Genomic DNA, 20,414 nt, shown 5'->3' on the forward strand with positions numbered 1-20,414 from the left:
ACATATTCTGAAATCTGCTGCAGAATTGTAAGCTAAGACTTTCCGTATTTTAGGTCACATATAACCATCAGAAATTTTGTTCCTTGAGTGAAAAATGTAATTTTCATATGTGAGCAAGTATTATGCACAGCCAACAATTTTACTGCCACATTTCTTGTCTTTCAGATACGGGATTTTCAAAGAAAGCTCAGAAAAGGGCTTTAGAGTCATTCCAGGAAAAAGAATACAGGAACTGTTCTTATTCTGTTCCTGCTCAGTGACAATTTTTTCCATTAGCACACAGTTCAGACTGAATTTGCTGCAGCTCTTAAGAGAAAGGCTGAATTTTCACCAGTTCAGATGAAATCGCAAAGAGCAAGACGACTCCAAGATGTCTTTCTGGGATTAATTCCCCCCTTCAAGTATGAAAAAAGGTTGAAAGTCACTATGATAGCAAAGAGCTCCACAATGAGAAGCCTCTTCCCAATGTATCCAGAAATTATCACCTGTTTGTCTTTGAATTTCTCCCCCTCTTAAGTAGGAGCTGGGTAGCTACATAGCAAAGTGGTTCTTAAGCCCGTCATTCAGCAGCATGCTCTGCAACTTGCAAGGCCATGCAGTGACATTTTTGACATTTTCTAAGGGAAAAAAAAGGAAAAGAATTATAGTGGGCAGGGGATATTTTTCTTTTTGCAGTCAAGAACTCTACAGTAAAAACATGTTTTTCAAATATTTTGAAAGCAAGGTGTATTTAGGAACATCCACTCTTGCTGATTTGTGTGTCAGCTCCCAGTGGCCTTAGTGCAAATTGTACATGCCGATCAGTGACAGCACATCTTTCAGAATTGCCTTTTAGAATTAAAAGGAAACAAATTATAAGGAGGTAAAGTGTTTCACCTCATGTACGGCCCTTCTCACTACTTTAGAAAGTTCAAACGATTGTGGCAATGTTGGAAACCCGATCTCATTACATTGAAATTCCTCACAGCTTAGGAAATGCCACGTTTCTCCTGTCCTAAACCTGACATTTCATTAAATGAAGATAAACTACACACACATTAGCAGCTTGTATGTGTATTACTTTACCAGCCTGTTTCAATTAAAATAAAGATTAGACAGAAGACATTTCAGAGGGGTTTTGTGCAGCATACTATGATTCTCAGATTACAGCCAAAAATACTGTACTCCGTGTACTCGGTGTATTTTTACAGAAAAATTAATGATCATCTGTATGCATGAAAAACAATGGAAATTTAATAAAGGGGAGATATAGTCCACTCTAATGAATTAGACTTCTAAATTTGTTATGCAGCCTTTCATCATGCATTTTTGCCCATTTTCTTCAGCAAGGTAGAACAGGGAGGTGATTTCATCAGAATCCATTTCTTATTTGTCCTATGACAGAGCCACATACTGGTCGGTGCAAAGTTCTGTGGATTAAAATAGTTTATAATTACACTTTTCTGCACTTTTAGATTATGTGTTTCAAGGGGCAGTTAAGAGGAAACAAATAATTATGGATTTGTAAAATTGTTTTCTGCTTTCTACTTTTGAAAATTGTTAATTTAGAAAACATATTTTTATGTATGTATGTATTATTTCCTTCCATACATATGCACATACCTTAATGTATATTTTGAGAGAGAGCATGTATGTGTGCATCTGTGAGTGACAGTGTGCCCGTATGCATGAGGACTTTCTAAATTTTGACTCCTGTAGTTTGTATTTCAATTTGTCTTTTGAAACAAGAACAAAAGATTTTTAATGCTTCTCTTTGCTAAGTTCACACAACAGTAAGTAAATTTAGGTTTTGGATCTGAACCTAGAAAATGAAATGGAAATGAAACGCATTGTGGAATATGTCTTTACAACCTGTGTTTTATGTTGCATCACAAGCTCTCTGTTTTAGTTTGATGACTATTTGCGTAATGAAATTCTGATATTCTGTTCCCCAAATAGGGTGTTTTCTCTACTTGAATACGTTTAAGATTGTGGTGTCTCTCTTGATTAGAAGTTAATGTCTTGTTTGTGAAATGCATCCTTGAACACTGAATTTCTTTGTTCTGTAACTTTTATTTTTAAATCCAGACTTCTTCAGGAGCACTGCAGTCTCAGTTGTACTCAGTATACACCTAACCAAGGCTGCAGATAGTATTGATTAGTTTTCCAGTTCATCAGCCAGATCAGAACACTGAAGGGGGAAAAAAAATCTTCAGACTAAACCATTTTTTCATTCCCTTAATTTGATGATGAAACTTTTAATGTAAAATGAAATATGTTATTTTCAGGCATGCTCAAAAAGCAGTAGAGGTCAGGGCTGGATAGTCAAGCACTGCCAATGATAGAGCTAAATCATGTTCCTATATCAAGTGGCTCAAGAACAAGGAGACCATGATTATGGCAGCTGACTTTCCTTCTTCACCTAACGTATGGGTTACATGCTGTCCCACGCCACTGTCCATCTGCCTGAAGGAGGTGACTGTAGTCATTCCGCAACCTCTTGAAAGGACTTGAAAGAAGGAGAAAGGTGAGGAGAAAAACACTTAAGAGGTATATGACCTCAGTCTTCAGTATGGTTGCTGAGAGCTGGGAACCAAGTGATATTTAGGGCAAAAGCCATCGTACTTTGTGGGTGAGAGTGTACCTAAAATCCACAGCTACTCCCTTTAAAGTAAAAAACAGTGTAGACACAACTAAAACAACAGTTTTAGCAAATTTATTTACATATATGAAAACAACATATTATTACATAATTGTGTAGTGTATATATAATACATATCATATAATATAATGATATATTGTATTATTGCATAATTGTTATATATTATAATTATATACTAACATATTTCTATAATATAATTTATAGAACATTGTATGATCGTATAATATAATTATATATTATTATACATACATGAAGAAAAAACAAAGCAAAGATAGTCCTTTTTTGTAGGTTTAGATTGCCCTGAAACCAGCTGGAGAAGAGTTCAGCTTTTACAAATCCCTTCAGACAAAGGAGTATGGAAGAGGTAACGGTGCCAAATCAATTCTATTACTGGTTTCTGGAAGTTTTGTCCTAGTCAGTCTCCACACTTAGACCTGTTATTTTAATCCTGAAACATGTTAGGGTAGTATAAGTTCTGTCAGCTTTCCTTAGTCTTCAGAAAGAAAATTTCCCTTTTGTGGGGCATCAAGTCTTGTAAAAATCCTAATAATGAGGGGAAAAACCTCTCTTCCCAAGAGTCTGTGGCAAAAGAAAGTCAGTGAACATCCATCTAAGGACTCTGTGAGAAGTAAAGGTATCCTCCAACCTTCCTCATTATTTTCACCTTCTGTTGCCTGCTGCTGCCTCCCTGCACCCCTCAAAGAGCCCCTGAGAGCGCAGAGAATTTATTGTACAAAACAGGTTTCAAACCCAACAGATCAGGTTATACCATTTAGATACGGTACACTTAAAGTACAGCTTTCAGAAATAAGAAAAAAAGGTTTCTCAGTGTCGTGGACTTTCCAAATGCCGATTCTCTTACCAATGCTACTTGACGCTGACAATTTTCTTCAAACTCACAGCGGTTTGGACTGCTTACAGCTAATTTCCTACATGTGAAACACCTACTAGTTCAGCAAGACTTAGTAGATTGCGCGGGACGTAGCTGAAAGTCAGCGTGGAGCTAAATCTTTCCCCTGCAGGCAGTTGATCAAAGGAGACCACTGGAGAACCTTCAAGTGAAGCAGGTCGTGTTTTCCCCCTGTTCTCTCCTGTCAGGAGAGCGACTCGTGAAGCGAGGGGCACTGGAGCGGCGTGCGGGTCGCGGGTCCCCGGGGACTACGGGTCCTCCTCGCATCACTACCAGCTTCTCCACTTTCTCTCCTTACCCTGCAGGTCCCTGGCAGTCCCTGCTGTCCTCAGCAGGGCGACCCTGCCAGCATGTAGTGTCTTTTTTCTGGAGATGCATAGAAACCTAGGAGCCCAGTTAAATCTGTTTCAAAAAATATCTGTGAGGGTAGAGAGGAGAGAGCTCTCCGCACGCCACAGAAAGTATTTACTGCTCACTTTACGCAGGTTTCTATTTCCTTGCTTACAAGAAGTGGAAGTGAGATAAATTAAGACAGCTCATAAACTCATTCTGACCTGAAGTCAACAGGGAAAGGATTGGCCTTTCAATGCCTGGTCTAAACTTCAGTGATTTTTTTTTTTTGGTTTGGAGGTGAATGTAATCTGGTTTTAACGTGCCCTTCTTCATTTTACTGCCAGATGGTGCTTAGGCGTAGCAGATAAAGTCAGATTACCCATGTCACCCTTCCATTTTAGCTTGGCATGAATATATCGAACACCAGTTCTTGATAATGCTCAGCTGCTGGATTAAAGATGCCTTTGACATTTACTTTCTCTCAGGAGCCTGAAGAGCCAGCAAAATCATGCCAGACAAATAACTGACAGTTATTCACCATATCATCAGTTGAGCCATTTTGTGCCATGACTCCTTCTGACCTCATACAGTAAGTGAAGCTGGTATTTGTATTACTTGAAGAGAAACTTCTAGGGAACACCTTGAACGCTCCCAGACTGGCACAATTTAGTACATCGCTGTTGTTATCAGCCTGTTCCATGACTGTGCTTTGGAGATCAATGTTCCTGAGCTACCCAGGAGGTATAAAATCAAGTTTATATGGAGCTAGTCTGCAACTAGCCACAAGTAAGAAATAATATCTTTAGGAGTAGGTCAAAATTTTTAGAGGGTGTAGAGGATTAAACACAGTCAGGATCCCAAGGGTACGCAAGGATCTAGAAAATATCAGATTCTTAAAGGGTCTCATCCACTGCCATCTGCAGTAAAATAAAACACATCTCCAACTTGCATCACTTTCTTTTCTGTTAAAAAAAAAGAAAAAAAGACTAATTTTCAACCCCTTATTGGGGGACCAAGGTCCATCTTGCCCTGGTATTGCCACACTTCTCTAGCTGCATCAGCAAACTGCGCAACCCAGTAAGATTGGATTTATAGAACCAAACCTAGTGGGTTTACTTTCAGAGTGAGGGGTTTACTTCAGAGTCGCTCTGGTGTCCTCCCATGGACTGAAACCATATTACCAGTTGGACCACATTAGGTACACCTTCAGGACACAATTTCTGGTTTAGTGTCTTCCAAAAGGAGCCCCGGCAGCGGGCTCTGACACCCCTGCCCGCTGAAACCAACCTGCAGTAAGTGGGGATGACGCACTTTAAAAGTCCTCTCCTGATCCAAAAAAGGTGAGAGCAGATGACAGCATGGAGAAGGACCACATTCCTTCTTCGGTCACGCACGGGGTGGGTGGTGGTGCTAGTCCCTCCTTGCTGCCCGTGGGGAGCAGGAGCAAACGCTCACCCCCAGGGACCCACAGTCAGGGCAGGTGGGGTCTTTTGCAGTCTGTCCATCTGATCTCTCATGTGCTTGCTTTGAAAGGATCCCAAGGCACTTAAAAATGAAAGGCTGTAAGTCGCTGATTTTTTTGTCCAGTGATGAGTCTATACTCTGTCCAAATAATTTTGCCCTAAAGTTGTAACTGGAGTACAATGTTCTTGACTCCTTATCTTTGGTTGCTGCACAGCACTGCAGTGAAATGTAAACACTTGCTGCATTTTTTTACCAAGCGCAAACCAAATTTTACTAAGACTGTTTTTAAATGTGGAAAGTACTTTAGGGGTTTTCAGGGGAGACGCAGTCGGGCCACACTGTGATGCCTTAGTTGAGCAATACAGGGCTTGACCGTTGAATCCAGATCTCTTGCTATATTTATGTTTTCTGTGGAGACTATTTTTTGCTACACATATGTTCCGTGCCATGATGTTGCATTCTGAAATAATTATTTAGTAGAAAGTTAAAAATATACCTGCACAGTATAATGATTTAGGGGGGGTTGAACACTATAAATCTTCCTACAGAAGCTTCTGGGGCAACCCAAAGATTGCCTTTGAGACCATATTTCCTTCCAGATTGCAAACCTGTCCTAGACCTGCCTAGAGAGTAACACTAAAAGCTGCTTCCACCCCCCACCTCCAGATGTATCTGAAGCCGGGGAGCAAAGTAAGAGCAATTAAAGCAAATGTTTTCTCTCAAAACATATGCTAATGTAAGATTACCCAGGAAATTGGATGATCTTGGCAGAGGGTCAAGTATTGTTTTGGGCAAAGCAGTGTGAGACGCCTGAGGCTGAGAAAAGCTCAAGGAAAATTGGCCCTGAAAGAAGTCTAAAGAAGGGGCTTTGGGGTCACAACAGGGACTAGGAGACAGAGCTGGGAGAACCACCTAAATTGTCACAAGGTGTTTAGTTTGAAAAGGCCAATCTACTGTCACTATAATGGTAAGCTATAAACTTAGTTAATACGATCAGTTTTCTGTCAGAATTATAAAATTCCTCTAACTAGTCAAAGTCATAGTTTTTTAACCTAGGAGTGACATTTTTCTTATTATATTGCACCGCTTCCTACTACAGATAACAAATCATTTTGTTGAATGGCATTTTGTGGAAAAAAACAAATATCTTTCCAATTTTCATTCCCAGATTTTTGTGGATAAACTGTAACCCAAACCTTTTGATATAAAATCCCTGTGATTTACACAAGACTCATTTGTTATTTTGACTAAGGTGAAGCTGTCTTATGATTTTCATTTAGACTTTTAATCTGACTTCATTTGAACAAATTTTTAAGGTACCACATTAAAGATTTTAATACAAAACGTACCTGCGTAGATATCTGCATATATATCAGAAATCAAGTTATGTAATTTGCAATCTATTAGGCAATCCAATGTTATCAATATCTGCATGTATTTATATATATGCATTCACCTATATATAGGAGTAATTACTAAAAAATAAGGGGGGGGGTTATATATTATCAGCATAATTTTATGGAAAATAACTTAGAGTTATATTGAAGGAATATTTAGTTGTTACCTTCCTTTTATGGTTGATAACATTATAACATGAAAGGGAACCTAAGATCTCTTTCAAAGTAACATTACAAGCAATAACACTGCATGACAATACTGGTGGTTTTAGCAGTAAATCTGTATGAAAACACAACTTTTTACTGCCCTGTTACAGATACTCTACCTAAGCTCCTCTCCAACAACCCCTGATAAGCCAACAAATTATATCACTATTTTATCACATAAATTCTTATTCGGCTCATCTACCCAATACTTTATATTACATTGTGCTTGCCAGTAGTGCGTTAAGTGATGTGTTTACAGGTTTCCCACACACTGCTCACATTTTCATCATCCTATTTCTCATGTCCCCTCAGAGTATGCAAAGAATGTCTTGTTTTTGTAAGTAGGTACTTTTCGGTGTACTTGATGCTCTCTTTATATATATGTTGGGCAATATCACAAACCTTTACTTACCACTACTTTGATTTTACAGTTCCTGCAGGAATCGATTTGGCAGTCTCAGACTCTACTCCCCACCTTAAGATCAACTCTGGCATATTATTTAGTAATAAAAAGTTCAGCTGTGCCAGTGTAAGGCTATTAAAGGGATTATACATCTTGGACCTTTGGGTGTATCCTAGACCCCTGTATATTTAAAGACTGGCTAGTCCTAGTTAATGAGAAGCTAATTAGGACAGGTTTTGTATATTCATGTTCATGCAATTTCTTAATGCACTCATGGTCAAGTTTATCATTGAAAAGTGATAATGAAATGCATGAATAAAGCCAATTGTGTTTGTTAGGATAGCAAGGTGCTTTGTAACCACACCAGCATTTGGTATTAGTGAGAAATCTTGCATAATTTTTCTAACTGCAGAAAAAATTGACTAAATGTGGCATGTATTTTCAAACAAGAAGCACTATGGGTTCTCTACAATGTTTCCCTTGAGCTATCAATCTTTTTCCTTGTGTCCAGCCTCGGCAACCTGGTTTTCGTTCATGAACTCATCATATAAAGAAACAGGTCTTCTTGGTAACAGTGGGATGATTTTACACAGTGATGCATTTTTTCTAACTAGGCTTACACAGTGGCATCAGTTCTTCCCCTTTCCAGAGGAAATACTTTTATACCCCATACAGTAAGGCTAGCACTGGAGGTATGGCTGGCTGTGACTGCTGCTTTTGTATATTCCTGAAAAAACATTCCGACAACTTACGCCTGGATTTTTTTCTGTATATCAGATAACACTAGGTGACCCTGAAATAGTGTTTTTAAATGCTACAGAAATATCCAACAGTATAAAAAATATCCACTGCTATTTAGGAAATTATCTACATCATTACTTTTACTTTCCAAAGCTAAGGCTGAACACAAGTTGCTCTCAGCCTAGAAGAATCAGAGGAACTTAAAGCTGGCCTTGTAAATATGTTCATCAGTATTATTTCACCTAAAAATTGTAGCTGGATATTGTTGTTGGCTAGAACTGACATAATTCGGGTAAGTAGAGCAAGTATTGCTGCATATTTGTGAAGAACTAGCGGGTATGACTTCCTCGGTGTGAATGTGCAGTGCTCATGGGTCTCTTTGCCAATCCAGAAGACCGAGCTGCGTGCTTTAATCTTTTCCTTTTGAAATGGCCAGAAAGTTTTGATACCTGAGCTGCAGGAGGGCAGATGAGCTATTAATGAGTAGCTCTGGGTGAGATGTGTGCCTGGTGTTTGGTATGGCCCATACCATGGGTGTGGGGGAGTGTGTTTCACCCTTCTTCTCGCTAGGTTTCACTCTCTACCATATTGCTTTCTCTTTATTTTTTCATTTGGTATTGGAAGCCAAGAAGAGTTGTGTGGGTAATGAGGAAGAAGAAGCTGTTGGTAGGATAGTTGGTGGGGCTGTTCAAAGGCAGGCGTCAGTACTAATGGCTCATTTTTAGGAGTGATAAAATGCTTCATTTCAGCCTTTTGTAAAAACACTTTTTACTGTTGGTTTTTAATAGCTTATTCTGTTTACGTTCTAACAGTTAACTTCTAAGGGTTATACAACTCCAAAACAAATGTTTTCTTTCTTTTCTAGGTTATTGAACTATTTTGATGAGCAAATACTTTTCAAAGATTTTAAATATCCTTCTTAATTTGTAAGAAAAAAAAATTGAGAAAGTGTGTTATGACTGGCCTTGAATTATCTTTTAAACTATTTACATGGTGGTTTCACTTCCCTATTAGCTTAGCTTATTTTTTAATAAATCGAGTTAAATGACTGATTTTTAGCACATATGGCTTGAATCTGAAGCTAATCACTTGACCTTCTATGCAGGAATTATAATTTAATTATTCTTTCAATTCTGTTTTAATTTATTGTCTGTATTTACACTACAGCTTTTTACAGATATTATTGCCTTGATTTAGAATAACTAAAGCTGCCTCCTCTGATCTGCCAACCTGGGTGAGAAGAAGAATGCACTAGTTTGCTAAATGCATTTTCATCTCACCCATTCATGCATAGTTTAGAATCCATCATAAAGCTACACTCATTTAAATTCCTTACAATCCAGAAAATGTATTTCCTCCTCTATCAGGGTTATGAAGAGAGGTGTAATCTATAAATCAACTTTGGGGTTTTTTTTGTATTTGAGGATTTTCTGGTCTCTCCCTCTGAGGATTAAAAATCATGTCTCAAGGCAGGCCATTAAGTATCATCTATCTATCTGAGAGATTTGTAGGTGCAAGAAAAATGGTGGTTAGACTTGATCAAGGAAAGAACTACAGAAAGAAGAAACTCAAATTCTCTATTATTTCAGCTCTGCTGGAAGTTAGGCACTGCTGTAGTTTTCATTTAAACTTAAATACATTGCATTTCACTATATGAATCATAACATCTAGTATATTTTTTATGATAAATTGGGAAGAAGAGCATGACATTGTGCTTTCACAACTTGCAAATTGTTTCTCTTTTTTGACTGGCTTAAAGTAGAAGATGGGAAGCAAAGCTTCTCTAGGTTAGCAGGGTTTTGTTGGCAAGGCAGACCTAATAATAGAATTAAGGTTGTCAAAACTAGCATTTGTAGTTGTTAACAAGAAGTACTTGATGTGAGAACTATTATTACCTAAGCAAGCACTTTCTAAACTTCAGTAGGGATGAATAGGAAATGATAAACTCAGGGGAAGATAACAACATAGAAAGACAAATTAGGATTTGGTTTTTGTCAATAAAGTCTCAGTGGTTTATCAGAATTATTAAATATTTATCTCCACTCTTTGTTATATACCTGAGAATAAAAGACAACAATGGGACTTCTGTTTTCTACTGCACAATCTTTGGAAGCAGGGATGATGCAAAGTAAAAGACTGGATCCAGAATCTATGCAGAAGAAGTGACAACTCAGAGTCACAGCTGACTCAGAGATGCAAGTAGGTTTTGAAAATTGTTTTTATTTAACAAACTAAAGGCAGACACAGTGCATGAAACAAGTAGTATACATAGTGAATTATTATTTTACAAAATTCTGCTTTATTAAGGTGCACGTACAGTTATTATTAAGTCTCCATATTAAAAGGAATTCTCACAGCACTGCTAAATACCAGCAGTACTATCAGGCATTGTGTTTGTGTACCAAGTGTCGTTATGAAGTCAATATTAGCTCCTTTCCTGATACCTAAAATAGCTGACAGCTTCTGACATTCTAGTCTCTGCAGAATAACAAATATGGGGGGTTCCATATACAACAATCTTAGTACTGTCCTAATTGCATTTTAGCCGTATCAGCATAAAAAGTATGATTTTATTCTGAGTTCACTGTGCAGCTTTTTAGAGTCATGGAGAATGAGCTGAAGAACCAGCCTCTGGGCACAAAGCGAGGCTTAGTAGTCTGTTTGACATGACAATTTGGAGAAGCTGTCAGAGCCAGAGTACTGCTGAGTTTGACCCTTGGTCTTCTCTGGCAGGCCTGTTTCTACGCAGGGCACCATGCAGAGCCGGCTGCGGCTCTGAGACCTGCAACACCTCCCCAGGCTTCAGCTGAGTGGGCATCCCATGAACGTGGGAAGAAGAGAGAAGCTGGCGTGGGGACATCTGGATGTGGGGAGCAGATATGTCTTAGACATAGGCTCTGTGACTCCCTCCACTCTTACGTTAGCTTTCAGCAGCTCCAACCTGTGCTGGCCCACAAGCAAGCAGAGTGATGACAGTGTGTGCTTCGGACAAGAGCATGATACTTTGCCTTTCTTGGAAGGCACTAGATCACCAAGCAGCTTCCAAGGGACATGCAAGTGGTGACCTGCCAACTGGCTGGGAACCACTGCTGCAGAAAAGGAAACATTACAAGGAAGTGTGCTTTCTTGCTTTATATTAATTGAAAAATTGAGGGCTAATTTAGTTTCAAGGAAACCGTCTCCTTAACAAATGAAATTTGGATTTCCCTTTACTAGGGAGACAGAAGAAGAATTTGCCTATTGCATACTGCCCTCTCAGCATAGTGCCAGGTTATCCCTCTTGGCTTCTTTCCGAAACAATAATCAGCAAGATCAGGCTTTGGGTGGAAAAAGAAATACAGGTCTTCCTGGAAGGCATAGTAAGAAGTGCTTAAGTAGCCACATGGCACATGGAACTGACGTCTTTCTGTCTTTTTCTTTCCTTCACAGATGTACAGCAGAGTATGGAAAGCAAACAAATAATTAAACTGCATTGCTTCTGTGAACTTCTGCCTGTTAGTGTGTCTGTTTGTTGGCTCAGTTCATTAAACCGCAGGCTTAATATCATCTAGATTAGAATCAGAAGTAGGCATGACACCTCTTAAAGTTAACAAAAAGTTTCATTTCCGTTCTTGTTATATGATTCACAATCAGTGGTAGTTATCTACTAACACATACTTTGTCCTGACATATGTCAGCTTGGGTGTTTTTAATTATGTTTACTTTGCTGTGATCATTTTTGGAATAGATTAGGTTGCAGACTTATTACATTGACATACAATAACTTGTATGAATATATTAATTTGATACTGCTCCAATTTTGCTTTGCCGTTCTTTCTTAATAATAGAGGAAATTCATTATACTGAAGAATTTTAATGTTTATGTCAGTCCCTGATCAACATTTATGTATTCAAACTCTTGATAGGCTAGCTTGGAGTTTGATGCTTAGGGTGTAGAGGGAGAAGAGGTTTCCAGTCCAGAGTCATCAGAACTACGTAAGATTGCTGACACTACAGTTTCTTATGTTGACTAATATTATCCAACTTGTATTTGCTAGTAGGACTTGTAGACTTACCCTGCCTTAATCCGTTAACTCTTGCAATGTCTTGGGGAAAGAGAGTGCCTTTTTGTTCTATGACTGTACAGTGGTTTAGTGCAGCGAGGTCCTGATCTATGAGAAGGTCTGCTAGGCACTTAGTGACACAGATGAGCAAAACCGCTACTAGCACCTGCTCATCACTGAATACAGAGAGTAGACTTATGTCTTGTACTGCTTGCTTTTGGCTCCTTGGACAAAGAAGGGCCTCCAAGTGTGCTGTGCACATGGTACCTGCTGTGGATGGCCACTCGTTCTGCACAAAGCCTTCAGCTTCCCTCTTGTCCTCACACAGAGGAGCAGCAATGGGCAGAAATACCGTTCTTCAGCCTACGAATCGTGTATTAGGGACGGGAGAGACTGCATGAGGGACCAACCATGAGAAGCACTTTGTCCTATAACGAGTTACTCTAGGAGTATCTAGTCAATCCTTTCCACTTCCTCCTGCCACTGTACAATCTGCCTTTCCTCTCCTGTTTCTGAATAGCACATTTCCAGTCTCACTTTCAGTCTTGCACTTGTGCTTAGCCTTGGATGTCCCTCCGCTTAGATGGATAGAGCATGCAAACAAGCCATTTACACTTGCAGACAGGCCCAGAAGCAGTGCTACCTGTGAGTCACATTTATGAGTCTGTCAGAGTCTCGCTGTTAGAGAAATCCTTTTCTCAGCTTGGCCTCCATTTTACATGAATTTAAATGAAGGCAGAGAAGTTGCTAGGATGCTAACTCTTCTGTTATACTGTGCTGTAGGAGTATCATATAACGCAAGGCAATAGTCAGATTTTCCTTTATTAGGTATGACTGACCAGACCCATTAAAACTTAATGGGAATCAGATTGTTGGATAGTCTTATCCAGGATGTGCAATGGTTCTCCAGAGCATTATAAATTGCTTTAAATCCTGGATTCTTCCAAGTTCAGCAGTCTTTCTGCAGGACACCATAATGATTGAAATCGATGGAGGCACTCATCCTAATGGCTTCCTAATCAAATTGGAAAAGACTATTTTCAAGGGTGGAAGATCATCTCTGAAACTTGCTTCCTTCCCTTTGGACAATCACTGTCAAAAATAGTTGGCTTTCTGGTTGCTCAGCAAATTTCATTTGTTGTCCCAAACTTCTTTAATGCCAATGGAATTGGTGAATTGATTGGAGTGAATATCTTATGATTAGTGTACCAGGATTATTTAATATCATATATATATATTTACATTTATGCACGTGTGTGTTCATATAGGTATGTGTGCGTGTATTTGTCCTCCACTCGATAGATTTTATAAAAATGTATACCTTGATTTTACGTCTCAGGAGCCTTTGGTTAGATATATCTTTACCTCGCTTGGAATTAAGAAAAATAAATCTTCTCTGTATAAACCGTACTTCTGAAGCTGAGATTATATTGCTACTTGAAAAATGTTATTTTTCATAGAAGAACAACTGAAGAGGCTTATTAGAACTTGAAGTCAGTTAATAAAAGACAGAAAATGTTAGACTTGCCTTCCTATTTTGATTGCTTTCTCAAGTCAGTGAGTCTGCTCTTTCTCAGCATTGCAGTAATGCCCTTCAGCTAATCCCACCACAGTCATTAGGTAGTTTCTCGACTGTCCTGTGCTTCAGTCTCTCTCTTCAACACCTGTGCTGTGGGACCAAAAGAATTGCCACAGGGTTGGGCGACAAGATATATAGTACTGCTGGCACGACAGTCTTCCTAAGCCTGTTGTTGCTTTACAAAAGGGAAGTAGAAGCAAAGTGACAGTCCCCAGCCACTCCAGCCAGCATGGCCGAGCAGTTAGAGACGATACAACCCTGTGTCCCTGACTCACCAGTGATGACCAGTGATGGACTGTAGAGATGTCCTCCCTTCCTTCACCGGCTCTGAACAGGGGGCACACTCACCCAGCGCTGAGTTAGAAGTAGGATTTCGTAAGAAAGTAGAACAGACTGTAGCCATCAAGCATAGTGCTCTGAAAAATGAACTGATCGGCTGCCTGCTTGCATGTGACTGGACCCTTTTACCCTCCCTCCTCTTCTTCTTCCTATGCTTGTTCCTCCCTGATCTGCCTTGATCCTAATCATTCCTTGCTGTGCAAAAAATTGGTGTTTTCTGTTCTTCACTGATCTGATTGCTTGGGTTCCCCCACCTGTCAATGATCCTCTGCCCACTGCTGATTAGCACTTTGATTGGCCTTTAATCAGATAAACCACCAGAGTTAGCCTCCAACCATGGAGGATTTTCTCCACCTATGGCTATTCCCTGGAATAACTTATTCGAGAGGCTAGAAAAACAAAGGAATTGCACAAAAAGGCCTGGAGTGAGGCACAAGGTCTAGACACACTTAAACAAAGAACTGGGAAAATGTGTTTGTGCATAGAGGAACACGTGTGGATGGAGGACTACCTATTCCAGAGAAAATACTTTCACTTCAGGGAATCAGACATGCAATTTGAGAGGGGCTGTGGCTTGTCCTTACATAATTCTGAGTAATTAGCAGGTGAAAACTCATTCTCAGACACCCACGAAGGGCTTGATATAGATTTTCCCTCATCCTTGACATTGGATCAAGGACGCACAAGCATCTTACTGACCTCAAAAAAGAGCAAAACTTCAGTGCTGAACAAAGATTGCACTTGCTGGAGATAGGTAAACTGCCAAAAGACTACAGTCCCAAATGCTGATCTTAAAAGAGAAAGAAGAGTCTGCACTTCAGAAAGGTGGGACTGTACCCTGTTGACATTTGGGAAGAAAAGTATGTAGGTTCCCAAACCATAACCATTTGCAAGGTGTTTTATTTTCAGCATTATTTGTATTACCATTTTCAAATACGATTTTGGGTGGCACAAAGAGGAAAGGAATATACAAAACTAGGAAGACAGTGGCTAGGCAAAAGGGCTGTGCATGTGCAATAGCCTGGGAAGTATACATGTTTTCTTGGCTGTCTGGTTTCTAACAGATTGGTGGTTTGCTCTTGGCTTCTATTTTTTTACTGCACTGTAAATCTGCTAAACTCCTATGTGTTGCAGAAGTTTAACCACCTATGAATTTGCACAATTTGGAATGGAATTTGAAATGCCGGGGGTTCATATATAAAAGGCAGTCGTTTATTTATGGAGACCATAATAATGCACTGTAGGTTACTGACGTATGTAGGATGAACAACAGTAATAATAATGATAACATAAATTTCTAAATTGCTGTTAGGGAGTAAGGCTTGGGGAGGCTGGTAGCAAAGGTACAAGCATTTTCCTGTAATTGCTCTATAGTTGTGTAAGTTAGAGTATTTTCTTCTTTTTTTCTGTGGGTTGTTTTTTTTTTTTTTTTGTCCTCAGTGAGTAATCCCAGTTCATGGAAGGCAGCTCTTCTGGTAGGTAACATTCCTGTTGCTTGTGCAACAAATTTGAAAAATGTTTTGTGTCTCTGTGTGTGTGTACATACATATACACACGTGCATAGTTTTAGCTGCTCTTATTTGGAAAAGCCTAAAAAGCCTTTTTTGTGTTGAGAAAATTGAACATAAGACTTAAAATGCATGCAAGCTTGTACTGTCACTACATAGACTTCCTTGTTTATAAAATGGGATTGTCAGAACTCAGGAAAAACTTGTGCTTCTCCCTGATGCTGTGAATCAAGCAAACTGAATCAAGGAAATGCTGGATTTCTTCAAGCGTCTTGTGAATAAGAGTTGCTGGCAATAAAAAGCTCAGCATTTTGTAAACCTCACACCTATGCACCTACCCTCCCAATACACCTTGACCATTCACCTCATGGCTCCTTTGTTGCTCCTTCTTTTTCTCCTCTTTCCCTAGATCGCTTTCTTTTGTCTCTTTTGTGTACAGTTGGCATTATTTTCTCTTCCAGTCTGTGCTCCGTGCCAGCTCTGTCTTCCCAGGAGACCTCTCAGAGGACGACTGCCTGTTCTGCTCATGACGGTGTTTGTTGAGGTGGATGGAGATGTGGATGAGCTGATAGTTCTGCATCTGGAAAATATATGCAAGGCCACGAACAGTCCACATATCCCTCTCCACGACTCAGCACCAGAAATGGCTGTATGAATCACATAATACTCAATAGCCTCTTAAGCATTAGAGAAGGCATAATCTCCTACTAGTTTCCAGGGAACTGTACTGAAGAGCATTTCATTGTACCCTGAAGGGTCAACTGAGAAACAGTTTGTAAAATTATGTAGCGTGCCAGGCCTTTAATCTCTGTGCGGCTGACCTATACGTTCGCATACCACTATTCAATTTATCCTTGTCAATTGCCTGGTGCTAAGACTAATTTCCCAGATCACTATTTCTTCAAATTTACTAACATTTTTACTACTAAATATTTTAAATATCCAGAGCTTAGCACAATACTGACTTTTTCCTTTCCATACTTAGTGCGTCTTAAAGCATTACCTGACTTCTGAGATGTCCAAAACTGATAGAGAGTTTAAATGCAAGAAAAATGCAGTAAAAACTACCGCAAATAATTTTTACGGGCACATATAATTCAGGGGGCTTCTGGTTATTATAATATCCTTTTTCAATCAAAACTACAGCTTTTCTATATGTGGTAAACCAGTGTGTAGTGTGGATAATCTTGACAAATTATTGGAATATTAAGGCGAGTTCTAAAGAGTTTACATTCCTAAATTGTTCAGACTGTAAAAATGTACAGTGAAATATTTTGTGCTTCAATAAAAATGCCCCGGTGCTATTCCTTTCTTTCAGTGGACGCATTTTCTGCTGTTGTGCCTCAAACCTGTGTTCTCAGGTGATTCTCTAGTTAATGCAGAACAAAGGCTTTGCCTCATTGTCTGTCGCTGCACAGTCTCCCGATGACTCTTTGGAGGTCGGATTTGGCAGATGTCCCTGGCGTATCGCTGCAGGTAAGCCTGCAGGTCACAGCCGCGGTGCCGGGCTGGCGTGCCAGCAAGCATAGCTTGTGCTTTGGGGTGCTGGGCGCCAGGGTGCACAGCCAACATGGGTGCCACCTCCCTCAACCCCTGGGCTCTGCTTCCAGGTATCCCTGCCAGCCTGTGGGGCCAGCCTAGACCATTGCCACCTCCAACACGTCTTGACCGTGGCATATCTCACGTGTCTTTTCAAAATGTCCACAGCTGCAGCCCCTGCGGGACCGGGATCAAGAGGCACCCGCCTTTATACCAGTGGCCGTGCAGTCAAGCTGTGGGTCCATCAACCTGGCACCCGCAACGCTGAGCGGTCTCACTGCAAGTATGCAAGATGCGCGACTTGTATACATGTACATGTACATATATAGCCCCCGAGCAGCGCTCCTTGAAGCCTTCCAGCTCCTTGCTGCTGCAGCTGATCTATGCCCCCCATACAGTGAGACGTAAGCCGATGGACTAGTGGTCCGTGTCAGACAGCACCGGTGCTGCTGACGTGAGGAGATCATGGAGTACAAACAAGCACCCGAGTTAGATGAAGCTCCAAGGGTGCTTCTTGGGCTAATGTCAAACCCCAGCAGAGATGCTACGAAACAGAACAGAGGTCTAGAAACCCTTTCAAAAGTGTCTGAAAAGCGTCTGTGATGTAGTGATCACTGTGACAAATCAGTGTGCTATGTTGTTGCCCTCATGAGAACTAGGATTTTGCCCACAGAAGAGACAAATTTTTAGAATACTAAATATTTGGAGGCTTATAACAAGCTACGGTAAAGCAATGAGAACTATGAATATGCCATACCTACACTGAAGACAGCTTCATTAACAAGTAGAAGGCCAGCAAGCCAGATGAGTTAAGGTGAATTAAAGAAAGAATGTTAACGGAATGGCAAATTATTTTAAAGCACGTAATGATTTCATATAGCGATACACAGGATAAAATGCCCCTTTACCGTAGATAAATATCCAAAGACCTTACGGAAAGCTGCCATTTATTGTCTCTGTTATTCTACTTCTTAGCTGTGCATAGGCACAGGTAATATCTAGTCAGCTGAATTAGAACTTGTGAAAACTGGGTGTATCTCATTGGCATCTGAAAAGCTGCAGCATATGCTATTATTAGCCCTGATCCCATAAGCCCTGATCCCAGCCCTGTATAATACAGAGAACTAGAAGAGATAGTTCAAGTTCCCAAAAGCTGATGCTCTAAGGATAGTAAGAACTGTAATATGTGTGCAGAGTGTTACTGTGCAACTGCCAGTGTGAATTCTGTATTTTTAAATTGTGATGGCAAGAAGGAAAAAACAGTGATTTAGCTGTAACCAAAAAAACCCAAACAAAGAAGGAAAGAGAGAGGATAAAGGAGAAAAGAATATGAAGAGATTGATGGAGGAAATGTGTTAGGGCTGACACGAGAAAACAGAAGGAATGGCTGGAGCTAGCAGCTAAGTGGAAAAACAAACACCATTCAGAGTAAATACTACAGAAAACAGCTTTGTATCATCATCAGTGTTGAAGGTCAAAGCCTAAAATGTTTCTGCAGCTGTTCTTGCCAATATAAGTCTCTGACTGCCTCTATTCAAAATAAATCCCAGATACTATTTAAGTGATAGCTGGCATATACATTTCGGAATTTGGGGAATGCTAAGCTTTCTTTGGACATCATCTACTGAAGTGATTTATCACAGAAGTGAGCTTTCAGTGACTCACCTGGTGGGAATATAATCTTATTTTTCTGTAGTAGTAATGGCAGAATGATTAAATAACAACTAGATTAAAGTAATGCTTATGTTTCCTTATTACATTTCCTACGTGTATTTTTATTTATTATTTCTATTATGTTGTGATGCTCTCCAAAAAGGAAAAATACTTATGAACATTCTAAAGACTCATTTTTCGAAGGGAGTAGGCAGTAAGGAGCCTCTGTCCAACGAGCCTTCAGCTGGGGGTCTGACAGACGTATGGCAGCAAGTTGTGTCTGTTAAAGTAAATCTAATTTAGCAAATGTCTACACTGCAGTCACTTCCCCTCTGCTCTCAGTGCCTGGGCTCGACGGTTTAAAGCAAAATTGTATTTGCATAAATGAGTTGTCATCTCCATGCCCATAGGACAGACAGTAACTACCGACTGAGATCGTCAAACCAGATGGCTGGAGAATCCCTCAGCTGACAGGCGGGAAGAAGCACTGATTGTGTCTTGACGTTCAGACAATGTGTCTTGGCCAGCTTCACGGTCTGCAGTAATTCAGTGTCAAGCCTTGCAATAGAAATGGCATGCTGGAGTCATTGCACAGTACCATTGGTTTGTCATGCCATGATCCTGTAGCCCAGTGATGATCTCCAAGACCTTCCTTTCCTCTACTCTACCTACAGAAAAGCTCAGAAATGGGAAAGACAGAATCTTATCTGCTTTGTAGTTTCCTTCCTCATACTATGGAAATCAGGACTGAGTCTTCCGTTCCTGCTTGTCTCTATGGAAAACCTCCATGAAAACATCCATGTGCTCAGCCCTTTCCCCACAGTCTTGAGAAAGCCCAGCCGCGTACAAAGCATTACTCTGCCAGCACTTTCAGCATCTCCCTTTAGCTCTTAGATGTCATCAGCAAATCTCAGCTGGGAGCCAGACTGCCTGAAGGCAGCAGGGCCACCAGGATTGGCAAACCTGCAGCAGGAGTCACCATGATTTAGAGATGCAACTTGAGGAAACCTACGGGCGTACTTACTGCACGCGGCTGAGAGCATCTCTCGAGTCTCCTGAACGCAGGGAGGGAAACTATCTCATGCAGGGACTATTTCAGCAAAGCCATTTTTATCATGCCGTCATATGTCCTGTCTCACTGGAATTATAAAATTGCCGCAGATCCAGAAACTTGGGAGCCCTACTGACGGGCTTTTCTTTGCTGACTGATACATAGGAAGAGCTTCTTTACTCTGCTTTACTCTGTTGTTCTCACTTGTTTCCAAACAACTGTGAAAACTTTGCAGCTTCCAACCTTTCAGAGGGATTTTTTTGTGTGCAACTTTTGCTTCATTGATGGGGAAAAGCGGGAAAGAGAAAAGTCTTTTTAACAATCAGAAAAAAGCTTTTCTAACAAAGCCATTCTCACAAGCCTGTGAGTTGGCAAGGTCTTATTTTTCTTACCTTGAGACAGGAGATGCAGGCTGTTCAATTTAAAACAGGAGAAAAGCAATCATCAGCCACTCCTATAAATTCCTGTAAATAAACAGCTTCACAAATTTAATTTCAAAAAGTCAAATTCTTACAGCTTCATCCTCCTTCAGTTTTGCTCCATTACTAACCTTTACAGAGCAAAGCAAACAATTGGACTCCACTGACTATAGCTCATTAGTTTCAA

This window comes from Aquila chrysaetos, chromosome 7 (genome assembly GCF_900496995.4).
Source record: "Aquila chrysaetos chrysaetos chromosome 7, bAquChr1.4, whole genome shotgun sequence".
Lineage (NCBI taxonomy): Eukaryota > Metazoa > Chordata > Aves > Accipitriformes > Accipitridae > Aquila > Aquila chrysaetos.